At 43.9% G+C, this 14855-nt stretch overlaps 1 protein-coding gene across 1 annotated transcript in view; it reads left to right on the forward strand.

Annotated features, from left to right (window-relative positions):
* The window catches only part of LOC138974160 (uncharacterized), a 318701-nt gene that overhangs the window by 27373 nt on the left and 276473 nt on the right, over positions 1–14855 (forward strand). The window lies entirely within an intron of this gene.

Below are 14855 nucleotides of genomic sequence, written 5' to 3' on the forward strand. Positions count from 1 at the left end.
ACTCCATACTGACTATCCCCCCTCCCCCTGTCGCGATATAACCTTCGTGGTTGAAAACGACGTTAAACACCAAAATAAAGTAAAGTAAAGTATCCCCCCTCCCACCCAAAGCACAGGCACTCGTCACGAGCGGGTCGGGATCAAAGTGGGCTAGGCCTGTGCGCTCTCAAGACTACTACTATTACAAGGTAAAACTCTCTTCGTTGCTCTAGACGGAACGGAAGTCGTGGAGTTATCAAAAACCGAGATTGCAGCAGACGACAGACAGGTTGCGCATGCTTCTTGCGCATGTGACCCCGTGACCAGGCATAATTAAAAAGTTGTCAGCGGCGGTCGTCAGTCTGTTCACCGCCAACTTTCCTATTCCTTGATTCTTCTTGCAACTTTCAGATAATGGGATGCAAACATTATAAGATGTTTGATGGCTTGTTGACAGACCAGCTTTTTTGTTGGTCCAAGGGGACCATATCGTCTTTTGTTTCATCTTTATCGACCAAGGCCGAAGGCCGCGGTTGATAAATATGAGACAAAAGGCGATATGCTCCCCGAGGACCAACAACAAACTGCTGGTCTGACGACAAGCCACCAAACATCGTTTTTGTCATCATTTTGGTTGTGAAACAATATGCACAATAACCCACAGGGAGACGAATTTTTAGAATCCAACTCCGGGCCACAAAGCATCGTCACAGTAGCTCGAGATAACACGTCAACCTTGTATGTGACGTCAAACGTAGCTTGTTGACGCTTTTCTTCCAGTCTGAAAATGTACAGAGCTGCGATCATACGTGTGAGTTCAGTAAGTGTTGAGCATATTTCTTTTCTTTTTAAGTGTTTATGACTTTTCGTTGTGGATTTTTGCGATTACAGAGATAAGTTGCAAATTGACCATGAGTCGCCGCGGTAATTATCAACATTGATTGGGTCTTGAGAGTGAATGCTTACAATCGTTGTCCTCGGAAACACAAATCCAAAGCCGCGATGGTTCCACACATCAAACAATCAGCCTGATTGGCTTTTACTTTGACAATCCACGTTTCACATGAAAGCTCAAACCCATTCACCACCTCGATTTATTGCATGGGGAACATGAGATTTATTTCCCAGGTGTTTGTGAATGAAAACTCGTGAAAATATTGACAAAACTTTAGATTGTCTTAGGCCAAAAAAAAAAATTGTCTGTTTAGGGTAACCCGACCGACCCTATCGATTTGGCGCCGACCCAAAAACTTTTTTTGGATTTCAAAAAAAAAAAAAAAAAAAAAAGAGGTAAAAATGCTAAAAAGAGACATTTGGCGTTTCTTTCTCTCCCTTTCTCTCTGTTTTATTTATACGTTAGTTTTGAAACATGTATTCATCAAATATAAGAAGTGAATGTTCAGCCAACATAGCATTTACACACCAAAAAAAAAAAAAAACTTTACCTACCTACCGACCCTACTTTTTTTGGTCATGTTACCCTAAACAGACAATTTTTTTTTTTGGCCTTATCCTTGTGATCGAGTTGGGAACCATGGATTCACCAGAGAAAATATATATGTTCAGGCCTGTAGTTGTTAATGTGACCAGTGCATCAAGTCTTCGTATGGTTTTCGAAAACTGGAAAGTCTGTAGATTGTAGATTTGTTTCACAACCACGAGCAGAGAAAAAAGAATTGTGTGTTTACTGCCGCGATGAACTAATTCAAAGCCTGTTGTTGAACGTCACGAAACATACGAGCCATGCTTGTGACCAAGTTCTGCTGAAGACGCAACGGAGTCCACATTTGAAGGTGAGCGAATTTTCGAATAGATAATCCCCAACCCTTCAGCAGCCTATTTGAGAGAGAGAGAGAGAGAGAGAGAGAGAGAGAGAGAGAGAGAGAGAGAGAGAGAGAGAGAGAGAGAGAGAGAGAGAGAGAGAGAGAGAGAGAGTTTATTTGGTTACGTGGGTAGGACAGCTCACTCATTCAAGTAGATATCAAACTCAGTCTGTGCACATAGTTCAGTTGTAATACTGCATTCAGATCTAACGACCAGAAGCAAATAACAAGGTATGTGATTTTATGTTTCCTCTCTAGATTGATGTGATTTTTGGAAGCGGAAGGGTAAATCAGTTTCAAATCGTAATCTGAAGATTCATAACTAAATATGGAAGCAGGAATTTTCAAGTGATACTAAATACAGATTATAATTCAATCAAGTTTGCGTTTTAATGAAACAGATCCTGGAATTGGTCAGAATGCCCCAACTCATTAAAAATCACCGGTCATTAAGTAAAGGTTACATGCCGAGTCTCAGTGATTATTAAAAATAATGGTCTAAGTTGGTGGATCATGAAAAATGCGAGCTTCATCGAGCTTTTTCATGACCGCGAACTGAGACCATTATTTTTAATAATCACTGAGAGAGGTGTGTAACCTCTTTATTCCTCCTTTCTTCAGTTATTCAAAGAAAACAGGAGTTTTTGTGCGAAAGTTTGATCGAATCCGAATCACTCAACCAGTCAACCTGCGCAGGCGATCGATTAATGCGCGGTTGTATAGTTCCGTGCAAATCATTCCATTCTGTTAACACTTCTTGTCAGTTTCCCTGTTTTAGACTAAAATCAAGCACACAGATATGCTGTTATTCTGCTGTGGCGGTAAAGGCAGATATTGTGTGTTCTGTTTATGTTTTAGTATCGCTTAGGATAATGTTCTTTCGTCAAATGGGACTAGCAGACGATCTTTTGCACCCGTGTTCCAACGTTAATTACTGTATGAATGTAGCCAAGTGGCGTACCCCGTCTCTCTGTGTGTGATTATCTCCTGCCAGACCCATTTGCCTCCCCTGTCTATAGCTATTCCCTGTGTGTGTGTGCTAGTCACATTGGGTTTACCTTTAAAAAATGCCCTTTGTGCTAAATCCCTAACTTGAAATGATGAGAAGCAGCAGCGTAACCTCTAACCATCAGTGCCTAAGGAGTGACTAAATAATACCTGGTTGTCTTTGTGCATTGTACTTTATTGTGTGTTTACTATCGTAGGGTAGACCCCGACCGGATGCAGTTCTAATCTCTTATCTCAGGTTTAGGTGGTCGTTATGTAATGTGCCGCCAGCCTGTCTGTATCGTTGGAACGGCGTTTTGTCAAGTGGGTGTCATTTCTTTTGACACGGTACATCATAGAAGATGCCAGGTGGCTTGGAGGTTTTAGTCTCTTACCCCCCCCCCCCCCCCCTTCTGTGTATCAGCTTTGACACTGCTTGTAATCTAATGAGCCTTATCCGCTGTGCGTAATATTTCCGGTGCGTGACACCGACACGGCTTCATGCCTCGGTAACGATCCCTTTCATTGGGCAGGCATTTTAAGTAGAACGCCCCCCGTTGTCTGACACCAGGTATCCTCCCCATTGGCTTATCGCCACAGGGAATCGGAAGTGCCCTGTCTTTAAAAGAGCGAACATTTAGAGTAGAGCAGAGGGATGTCATGCCATGTCATGTCACACTCAGCACGAGTAATTCACTGCAGTTGCTGGCCCGTAGAGTGCGTTCTTTCACAAGCAAACATGCTGATTACATAGCGACTGCTTTAACGCACCTCGAGCTTACATAGCCAAGTCAGTGCTCAAATAGCGATTTTCTCCCGAATTCCTGAGGGTAAAGGGGGACAATCACATTTTCGTTGTGTCTTAAACACACGACACAGCTCCCTCTGCTCTTGGCGTGGGTCCAGAAAGGGGGCTAGCTGCCCTTGGTGGCGTTCCCACTCGCCCTGCAGGAGTCCTCGTGTTTCTCGGGAGAGAAGTGAAAGTCGCTGGAGGGGTGAGCTTCAGCTCACTCTTTGTCTAAGGACGCTTTTGTTACCCTGCTTTTATCCTGCCTTTTTAACCCTGAGCTGTTTGGCTTGTTTTTTCTTGGTGACCGTACCGTACCTTGTAAGTGATGAGCCAAGTTGCTAAACACAAACTGCCAAACACCACCTTTGCTGATAGGCGGGAAACGTTCATCTGGGTAGATAACTACCTTCCAACGGACACCACTGCTCTGAGGGAGCAAGATTGGTCCCTTAATATGGACCAAACAGCAAGCGGTTCTGACCGCGCCCCAGATATTCCCATGGAATCACTGAATGAGACTGACCGGGCCAGCCGGACTGGTCAGTCCCCAAAATCCAAACAGCTTAATAAAGCAATCACCAATGAGAAAACCAGCATATCTTCTCCTTTCAAGAGAAAGAGATTGCGGGAGGACGACCCTGAGGGGGGGCAGAGCTCTCCGGAATCTCTTCTCTTCCGGGATAGCCCCCCACGCTCTCAGATTACTGATCATTTTGAGGAAGACTTCACCGAAGTCAATCGTAAGAAGCCCAAAAAGAAAAAGAAGCAAAAGGTCCTCTGCGAGGGTCCCCCTCTTCAGGGAAACACAGGTATTTCCCATGCAACATCTGCCCGGGGGGTCGACACCTCCCAACCCCTAACTGAATCACAAGAAAACCAGACAACTCAACAGCCACTACCACCTGCCAATACACACACACACACAAAACAAAGACCCCGAAGAAAACTTCTTTACCAACCCAAGCAACCTCCTCCCTCCTTCTTAGAGTTCCCCGTGGTGGTGCGGGACCTGAAGGAGGGCCCTGCAACATTGCAGGGACTCGGCCTCAGGAGGAAAAAAACTTTTGACCTTGCCATCGGCGAGGTCAAAGAAATACGCATGCTGGCAGCTGGGAGCGTCCTGGTAGGGTGCTCCTCAGCATCACAACAAAACAAGCTATTGAGGCTGGACTCGATCGGCGGCATCAAAGTGAAATGCCACCGTCCGGAGGTAACAACCGAAGGTGTCATTAAACGCATACCCACAATACATTCAGGAACAGACCTGTCTGAGATGGCAGTGGGCGTGCGCGTCCGGATGGAGGATGGGAGTCTTGTAGAAAAGGGCCCCTCCTCGGTTCGATCTTTTCGCCGTCTTCTCCTTAGGGATGGGAAACCGTCTCAGGCGGTCCGTGTCACGTTTACAACGGCAATTCTTCCAGACAGCGTCGTTCTGGAGAGTGAGGTGTACGGCGTCGAACCCTACACTCCTCCAGTGCGGCGCTGTACGAAGTGCCAGAGACTATCGCACCTAAAACAACAATGCAAATCAAAAGTGCAGATCTGCCCCCGATGTGGCTCCAAGGGCCACGACGGAGCGACGTGCACCAAGGCCAAACATTGCGTAAACTGCAAGGGCGAGCATTCCGCCGCTTATCTTGGATGCCCGGAAATGAGACTGAGGCTGCAGGCCAATAAGATCAGGTCGGCAGCATACATACCATATTCTGAGGCCCTGGATCGGGCGCGGCGCGAGCTCGCCAAACAACAAAATAAAACAGCGACTGCCCCAGCGGAAATGAGGGACTCCTTCTGGCGTCCCCCTCCGCAACCGATCCGGCGGACCTCAACCCCCCGGTCCGGGTACTCTTTGGCTGTCCAGAGACCCCCCCTGGGTGGGCAAGTAAATAAAATACAAGAAATCAAAAACAAAATGACCGAACATGACAATACACTCCTTCCAGTTCATGCGGACAGTTCTGCTGCAACCGCGAAGCACCAAACAACTTCGCAAAATCCAAATCCTGGCCCCCAGGCTCACTGTAAGTCTCAGACGGCTCGGGCAGAGGCGCCGCTTCATGGGACCCCCGGGTTAAAGGCCTCCCTCCTACGCAAAGCCCAGAACAGGAAGGAGGACTCGAAAGAAGAGCAGCTCTTCGAGAGGTTGATGGGGAGAATGGAGGAGGGATTGGCCCAGAGATTCAGAGAATACAAACTTAAAACTGAACAGGAAATAAAGCAGCAGATGAGGGAGGAGCAGGAGAAGGCAGAGCTTGAGCTAGCCGACGCTGCACTAGATAAGCTAAAAACAGGAGAGCAATATGCAAATTTAAATGAACAACAAAGAGGCCTTCAAGGTTTCATCGAGCAGTGCCTCGGCTTCATGGTTAAGGCCAGACAGATGCAGAGTCCTCTCGACCTGATCGACTCCCTCTCAGCTACATACACACAACTCTCCAACACCAAGGTTGAACGCTTCATTCCGGGCGGCGCCACTCTGGCGCTGGGCGCTCTTGCTGGTGCCAAGCAGTTGTCAGTGACGGATATGAAAGCTGTTAAAACCACTTTTTAACCTATTTTAAATCTGCCCTTTAACTTACCTTCTTTGTGCGTGTTAAAATGGCTGAACAAGGTGAAAGCGGTCACGGATTTATCATATTACAGTGGAACTGTCGCTCTATCAACTCTAACTTCTCTCAGCTATATAATTATATATCAAATCACTCTGCTGACATCTTAGTTATCCAGTCAGTCAAGAGAAAACGCTCCCTACTGCCTTCTATAGATGGTTTTGACTTCCCTCCCATAGTAGAGCAAAAGGGCTCAGGGCAACTCATTCAAACAGCTATTTATCTAAAGTCTTCCTTAAATTACAAACCCTTTGCACCTCTCATCCCTAGTTCAGAAAATCTCAGTACATGTGCTGTTGAAATCGAAATAAAAGGATCCAAAAACCTCAACATAGTTAACATATATTACCCCCACGGGTGTAATAAAAAAGGAACTACCGACTGGCTAAAATCCCTGGATCATGGCAGGGCACACTGGTGCGTGATGGGTGATTTTAATAATCACCACCCTCTGTGGGACTCTGCTAACCCTAGATACAAACATGCCAATAGCAACCTTGCTGACGTCATTTTGGAAACTGACTTTTGTATACTAAACGATGGCTCGGCAACCAGACTTCCAGACAGAGCTGACCATTCCCCGTCAGCAATCGATCTCTCCCTTTGCTCAAATGCCATAGTCACTGACATCGACTGGAACGTTTTCCCGGACGCCCTCGGCTCCGATCACTTACCCATTGTTCTTACCTTCCGCCACTTCGCCCCTAATCGCAATAACTCGGAGGTCAGAAAAAAGTACAATTACAAACAGGCAAATTGGGACAGCTTCCGTGCGGAGCTCGAGGGTGTCAGGGAGGAAACTCTCCTTACGGATGACATCGAAGCCTCTTACAATAACATACGTCAATGTATACTCACTGCTGCCAATAATCACATTCCGCTTAAATCAGTAAATCCTAACCGTAAGGCCAAAAGGAATGAGTGGTGGAATGCAGACTGTGACGAAGCCTTGGCAAACAAGCGATATCACATTAGGACATATCTCAGGCACTGCTCAGACGCTAACTTCACGAATATGAAGTCAGCTGAAATACAATTTAACCAGATCACCGCTGAGGCTAAACTTCAAAACTGGGAAAACTTTGTCCACAAAGAAACTAAAGATTACAAAGACTGTGGCAAAATCTGGAAGAAAATCCGCAGATTTAAATGTACATTAACAGAACTAAAGAAAAGCCACTACTATCGGGCGATAAATTGACCACAACTGACTCTGAAAAGGCAAACCTATTAGCAGCTACCTTTGCCAAAAATAGTCAATCAAAATCCCTAGATACTGAACGACTCAATTATAGGTTAGATCAGGAGAAGGGTTTCACATACCCCCCAGATGACAACCAGTTGCCTATAAACTGCATGTTTAAGGCAAAAGAAGTCCAAAACGCCATCTCTTCTGTGAAAGACCCCAAAAAATCCACAGGTTTAGACCCAATATCATATCACATGATAAAACATCTACCACCTAACTTTGTTAAGTTGCTCACTCAGTTTTTCAACCTATGCTGGGTAAAGGATACTATCCCCGCAGCGTGGTCAGACTCACAAGTAGTAGCAGTATTGAAGAGCGGAAAACCGGGCAATCTACCTGGCAGTTACCGCCCCATATCACTAACCCCCCACCTCAGCAAGATCTTTGAGCGTGTGGTGAACCAGAGGCTGGAGTTCCACCTCAATAAACACAATATCATTCCTACATGCCAGGCAGGTTTTAGGCAAGGTCGTTCGTGTGCGGACCACATTGTGCACGTCACTGAAAAAATCAAAAAGACCTTGGCACATAGTAATAATTCTCTTCTTGGAACCTTCTTTGATATTAAATCTGCGTACGACAGCGTCTGGCATGCTCGTCTACTCCTAAAACTCGGCAGAATCGGTGTCTCTGGCCACATGTACCAATTCATCAAAAACTTCATCAGCAATCGCAAGATGTCTGTCCGGGTGGGCTCTTCGGTGTCCGAAACCCATGCGCTGGACATGGGGGTTCCCCAGGGCAGTATCATCGCGCCAAACTTATTCAGCATCATGCTCTATGACATTACTTCTGTTAAGGTTGACGGTGCCAGTGTACTTCTGTATGCGGACGACCTCGCCTTAATAGACACTAATAGACCACGCCATAACAGAGTTACCAACACTGTTGACTTATCTTCTTACCAAACTAAAATCGACAACCTCTGTCAATATATGTACACCAACGGCTTCCAACTAGCCTCAAATAAAACAGTCTTTCTTGTTGTCTCCCGTAGACAACTGTACAGGAACTGCAGTATAAAGATAGGTTGTGATATTATCAAACCGAGCTCAGAAGTTAAGTTCCTCGGCGTTATCATCGATACCCGACTTAACTGGACCAGTCATATCGAACATCTGATCAATAAGGCCAACAAGGATCTTTATATCATACGCTACCTGGCGTCCCAATTCTGGGCCAGAGGGCGTAAGTGTGTCACAGAGGTAGTGCGGGCATTAATTCGCTCCCGCCTCCTTTACGGATGCGAAGCTTATTTCGCGACGCGCCCGGCGCTCATGAAAAAACTGGCTATTATAGAGTGCAGGGCGCTCAAAATAGCTCTGGGACTCTCCCAACAAGCGAGTAAGAGTCGAGTCTACAGCGAGTGTGGGTGGCTGCCCCTTGTGGATGAGATAAAACTCCGTTCAGCTCAGTATGCTGTCAGAGCCCACGCGGTAGAGAACTCTGCCTGCGAGGTCCTGACTGACTTTTTTCCTCAGCACCAAAATTATGAGGCCAACACCAAACATAGCACTCAACTCTTGGCCAAAACGCTACCCTTATCCGACACAGTAAACCGCATTCTAGCCGATAGCGGGGTGAAGGTCAGTGAGCTGGCCAGGGTCCCCCCGCCCTCCTACCCGCCTTGGCTTGAGGAAACCCCTACTATCATATACGACAGTGAAGATAATACTACCAAAAAAGATAACCCCGTCTACCTAGCTACTGTTACAAAAGAAACCCTAAACTACAAATTCTCGGAGCATTTAAAAGTCTTTACTGACGGATCCAAATTTGCAGACGGCAGCGTTGGCTGCGCCTTTGTGATCCCAGATCTCAAAATCTCAAGGAAATATACTCTTAATAAAGACATCTCCATATTCTCAGCCGAGCTATTTGCCTTGCTCATGGCATGCACTTTTATAAATGACCTCCCAGTCACACCGCGTGCGGTAGTTTTCTGCTCTGACTCGCGCTCTTCATTACAAGCTCTGCATCGAAACACATCAAATCGGGCAGAGCTACAAAGAGAAATCCTCTTTATATGTCACCAGTTAATCTCATCCGGCACATCCGTATCATTTCTCTGGGTCCCCTCTCACGTAGGGGTCCGGGGAAATGAACTGGCGGATGTCGCTGCCAAAGAAGCGGCAGAATCTAGCCCAGCTAACACTAACATCGGCTACTCAGTAACCGAGTTCTACAGTAAAATCCGTAAACTCATTCGAAGTCAGTACGTAACATCTCTGTCCTATCAACCCATTGATATGAACGATCTACACCCCGATCTCCCAACAAACCTCCTCACTATCTTCAGACGCCTCCGTGCCGGCGGCTGCCGCTTCCATATCTTTAACAAGTCCTGCCATTGTGGAGAACCCTATTCATTTCAACACATTTTCGCTCCATGCGCTACAAATAGAATTACCTTTAAAACCTTATATGACCATATGCAGCTCCATGGTCTGAGTCCCCAGGATTATCTGCGCAGTAGCAGTTCTCTAGGCTGGTCACACAGCTTGCTGCTGTGCCGACTGGTCAGGGACTCGGACATGGGGCTGTGGGTATAACTAAGCCCAGATTATCACATCAGCGTGTTTCAGTTTGAGGTCGAGTGGCTCCCGCCATCCCTCCTGATTCCAGCGACTACCTTCTAGACAACATATCCTCACCCAAGGCCCACTAGTCGCCAAACTGTACATATTGTTTTTATTACCACGGCCTTCGTGGCTTACATCTTAATCCTTTTATTTGTAAAAAGTTTTGAGATTTATTGTTCGTGTTCCTCTTACTTGCTCATCTATTTGGTTTTATTGGTGATCCTGAAAGGTTCCACTTTTTAACTCGATTTGAAATAAAAAAAAATAATATTACAAGCCCGTTATTCAAGATATAGAATACAGACTTATAATTCTTACCAAGAAACATCTTAATTACTTTTCATTTTAACAAATTCCACAGAGCATTATCAACTCAACCCCACCCCCTGCCCTCCTCTCCTTATTTTTTGTTTCTTTCTTTCCTCTTTTTGAAAGCGGACAAACACTCAAGTCATTCGCTGCGCGTCGGAACTGGAATTCCGAAACCTGTGTTTAGCGTTGGCTGCGTGCCGGCACTTGAGTTCCGACGGATATCACGAATTTTTAACGGTGTAAACGGTCCTGCTGACCAAGGGAAACAACCCCTGCAATGAACTTCTATCTGTCTACAGTGGTACCATTCACTGTAAACAGTTCCTTCCCTTAAATTGTTGGGATTAATAAAAATTTTGTTGACGGTGTGCGACCCACGTGTTTTGACTTTTCCAAGATGGCGGATCGTTCTGCTGAGACGTAGTAACTTGAAAAGAGTGCTAGAACGTGTTATTCAGTACGGTTCTGATCTTGACCTCAGTGATGATGATAGTGGAGATGATATTTTAGATTCTGGTGACGATTTTGTGCCAATGGACGATCATTTGGGTGATGATTCGGGCAATGCAAGTGTCGATCATGACATTGTGTATGATGAACCCATGACGTAGAAAGTTTTTTTGTTTTGCTTCAAATTGGATATTTTGCGTGGATATGAAGACAACAAAAGGTATGTACTTTCAAATGTTTCATATATTTTCTAAAAGAGTAAGTTTCAAACTTTGCAAAAACATAAGGTATGTAAGGTTATCTTGTGTTGTTGATTTTTAATATTTTTTTCAAAATGGCTCTAAATCGCGCGTTGGCAGGGAACACAGGGGAAATTTAGCTGCGCAGCGAATGAGTTAATGGCTCAAAACCGTAGGACTTTTAATATTAATTTTAACTAAATAAGTAGAGCAGAAAACGCGATTTGTGACACTGCGAGCTGGGTGCTCCATGTGTGTTGTCGGTAGCCGTGAACGTGTCGAAGCTCTGCTCTAATTTGTCGTGAACCGGTCTAGTGTAGTTTGTCGCGAAGTTAGTAAGCGGTCGACTTGTGGTTTTCATTCCGAGACCTGTCTCTTTCAGTCTTTGTGTTTCGCGACTAGGCGTCAGCAGCAGAGTTTGTGTTTCTTTCAAGTGTGCTCACTGAGGAGAATCTGTAAGTAACTAAATGCTTTATTCATTCCTTATGCTGTATTCTTTCCTTTTGCTTCATTCTTATGTTTCATTTGATGCTATGATGTTTGCATATGTACATTTTGACGCTGATTTGGTCCCGGGCGATGTCCGACCGGTCTCGCGTCAGAGTTGATGACGCCATTTTGATCTAGCGGAGAGATGTGTTTTCTAGATCAGTTTCTAATTACTTTTATGATTTGGCGCTGAAATTGAGCGTTAATAACTTCTAATATTTGATGACCAGTTGTTCTAAAGTTGTTTTAGAGTCTTGTGAATTAAAGACTCGTAAGAATCAAGTAAGGCAGACTCGTTCTCATACGTTTCGTTTTCGCTGAGAAAAAGCCTGTCTCGCAATATTTTATGTCGAGAAGACCCATGTGTATCGTTGCGATCTTTTTCCCATTTTCATCACATATTATTTCTGGAGATCAGTAGAGTCTGAGTAGTAGTCGGTTAAAAGTCCAAAGTTAAGCCCTCCGTGCTATTGGCCCGTAAAGCTACCTATTTACGATTTAGGCACAGAAACCCCTACAATTGATGAACGGGAATTATGGTTGACACATATATTTTGGGTAGTGAACTCAATGAGAAAGCCTGTCTCACCATATTTTAAGTCGAGTAGACCTATGTTAGATCTCCTTTTTTACAAGGACAGTTTTATAACGATGAAGTCCGGTAAGGTAAGTCGAACCTTTCTCAGATTTCGGTTTTCGATGAGAAGGGATTTGAATACTTTGCTGGACGGAATTCCGCTTCGTAGCCAGTTTGTTGAGGAACAAAGAAGTTCTCAGTTTTCGCTTCGCTGAGGATCGCTCTTTGTTTCCAGTACTGTAACTGTAACTTTGTAGGCGAAGTGTACAACAAAATGACATGCTTTATGAAGTTTTGTGATGCGTCACGTTTCATGTGTTTGATCATGTTGCTGCATTTCAAGCCGTATGTCGTTGACGGTTGATTGGCTGATGTAAGAGTAGTGTCCGCCATTTTTGACCGGCGTCCCCCGTGTAATGATGTCAGAGCGCCCCCATTCCCCTAGGTCCGCCCCTGATACACAGGTACATGGCTTACCTTCCCTGTCTTTTGTCTGGCTTTGTGTGAGCCAGTCATGTTATGTATTCTGTCCTGTGTCACTCTACTGGTTCTACTCTGTTTGTCACATGCATTTTCATACTCTGATATTTTGCTAGTCTTCATTTGTATTACCCTTTTACCTGTACATGATCTTATGAGTTTTGATTATCATTCCTTTGATGAATTCAGGCATGAGAATGATAGAGCTCTTCTGAGTTAAGATCTCAGACAATAGGAAGATATTGTCTGCAGGATGCACAATTTTGACTGTTAATTCTCATGTTGCACTTTAAAGGCACTTGCCTGCAGAAGAACTTTGCGACTGATAAAACTGAACATTGTGTGCAGTCGCGCTTGCACTTAAAATGTGTTTGCCTACAGAAGAGCTTAGCGACTGATAAAAACCTAACATTTTGTGCAGTCGCATAGAAGCAAAACAGACTTTTAATCTAAAGCGATATGATTTAGTCGCGCTTCCCTGTAAAGTAATAGACTGTTGTCTAACGCTTCATTTTGAAGCATGGGAGCTTGCGCTTACCCCATGCCTGAGTTATCTTTCTTATTCTTGTCGTTATTATTCAACTCGATGAAGATGTGTCTTCATGGCGATGAACATGCTTAATAATAACAATTATTTTGCAGTTGCGGTTCATGCAGTTGGTTAATTTATGTAGAGCATTTTCCTATGCAAGGCTTAGGCCTGAGGGAAGATGTTGGTTACTTCCCTTGACATTAGCTGTTGTGGAGTTGTTTAACTCACTGTGGATTCTCTTTCAGAGAATGCTGTGTCTGCAGGATTTTGGCTGTATTGTTACTTGTCTATATTTGTCATGATTATTTTGACAAATGATACATTCATTGATTTATGCTTTGTATTATGTCATGTGTGACTTAGAAGGCATGTTGTTTATACTTGTATTTTCTTTTCTTTTTAGTGCCTTCTTCTTTACACTGCTTTCTGGTTGCTACCAGAATTCATAGTTTATATTTCTGGTTTACACCAGATATACACATATATATATTATACTGTTTCTGGTTGATACCAGAACTCATAGTTATATTTCTGGTTGCTACCAGAATAATATTGCCTTTTTAATTATACCGCTTTCTGGTTTCATATTCATAGTTTATATTTCTGGTTTGCACCAGAAATACATATTGTTTCTGGTTTTACACTAAATACATATATTGTTTCTGATTCTGGTACTGGTAGATACCAGAACTCATAGTTCCTATTTTTGGCTACTAGAATAATTCATAATTGCTATTTCTGGTTTTATGTAAGCATTGCTATTTCTTGTATTAGAGTTCTGTTTATTGTTTCTATTTTATAACTTATAGCATTGTTTCTAGTTGCAACCAAATTTAGCTAAACTGTTTTGGAATATTTATGATTTAGATAAGCTAACTGAGTGGTTATTTTTAGTTACATTTCCTTCAATAAAAGATAAGTTAAAGCAACCTCTGTCTTTGGTGTCTTAATTGTATGCTCCTCTGCCTGTGCTATATATCCTTGTCCTTACACCCGACATTCCCACATGAAGTTCAGTTTTCTGGGGAAAATAGTGTATGAAACCGCTTTATGTTGTTTAAATTGATGAGATGTGTGCATTTGGTTGCGTGTGATCTGTTTACAAAATGAAATATTGTTGAAAACTGACCGTCGGATTGCAGTTTTGTCGAAGAAACTGCGTTAAAAGAAGGGGAACTACTCTTGAGTATGAGTTACTTGCCTTGAGAATTTGCTTGTGATGAACGGTTTGTGCACGGCAGATCTAGATTCAGAAAACAACCTAACTCATGGATTTTATATGGAGATTCATGTGTTCAGGCCTGTAGTTGTTAATTTAAATGCGGTATGTTTGTATTGTTTGCTCCAGAGATGTATATTTCGTACGTATAGAGCGTTCGGAACTTTTCAGTCGCAAAAGTAGTACCAAAACAGAACAGCTTCTCAACCCATTGCACTATCGAGGATTCAGGCTGTTGCTGGCTCGTTATTTGTTTTGTTGCTGGGTCATTATCGAAAAATAACTAGCTCTACAAGTTTACAGAGATAAAGAAGCAGAGGGGGAAATAATTGTCGATAACCACTCGTTAAAAAGCCATTAACAACCTGCTCGGGAGGCACATTGATACAGCCTCAACTAGTCTCGGTTAGCTTTGAGGGTCATTTTAAAAGTAGGAAATACGAAGGCCAACGAAATACCGAGACCATAAGGTATGCGAAGTGATGACGTCGAATACGTGACGTAAGTTGATGCATGAATTCTTCCGGACTACGTCAGT

Source organism: Littorina saxatilis, linkage group LG8 (genome assembly GCF_037325665.1).
Source record: "Littorina saxatilis isolate snail1 linkage group LG8, US_GU_Lsax_2.0, whole genome shotgun sequence".
NCBI lineage: Eukaryota > Metazoa > Mollusca > Gastropoda > Littorinimorpha > Littorinidae > Littorina > Littorina saxatilis.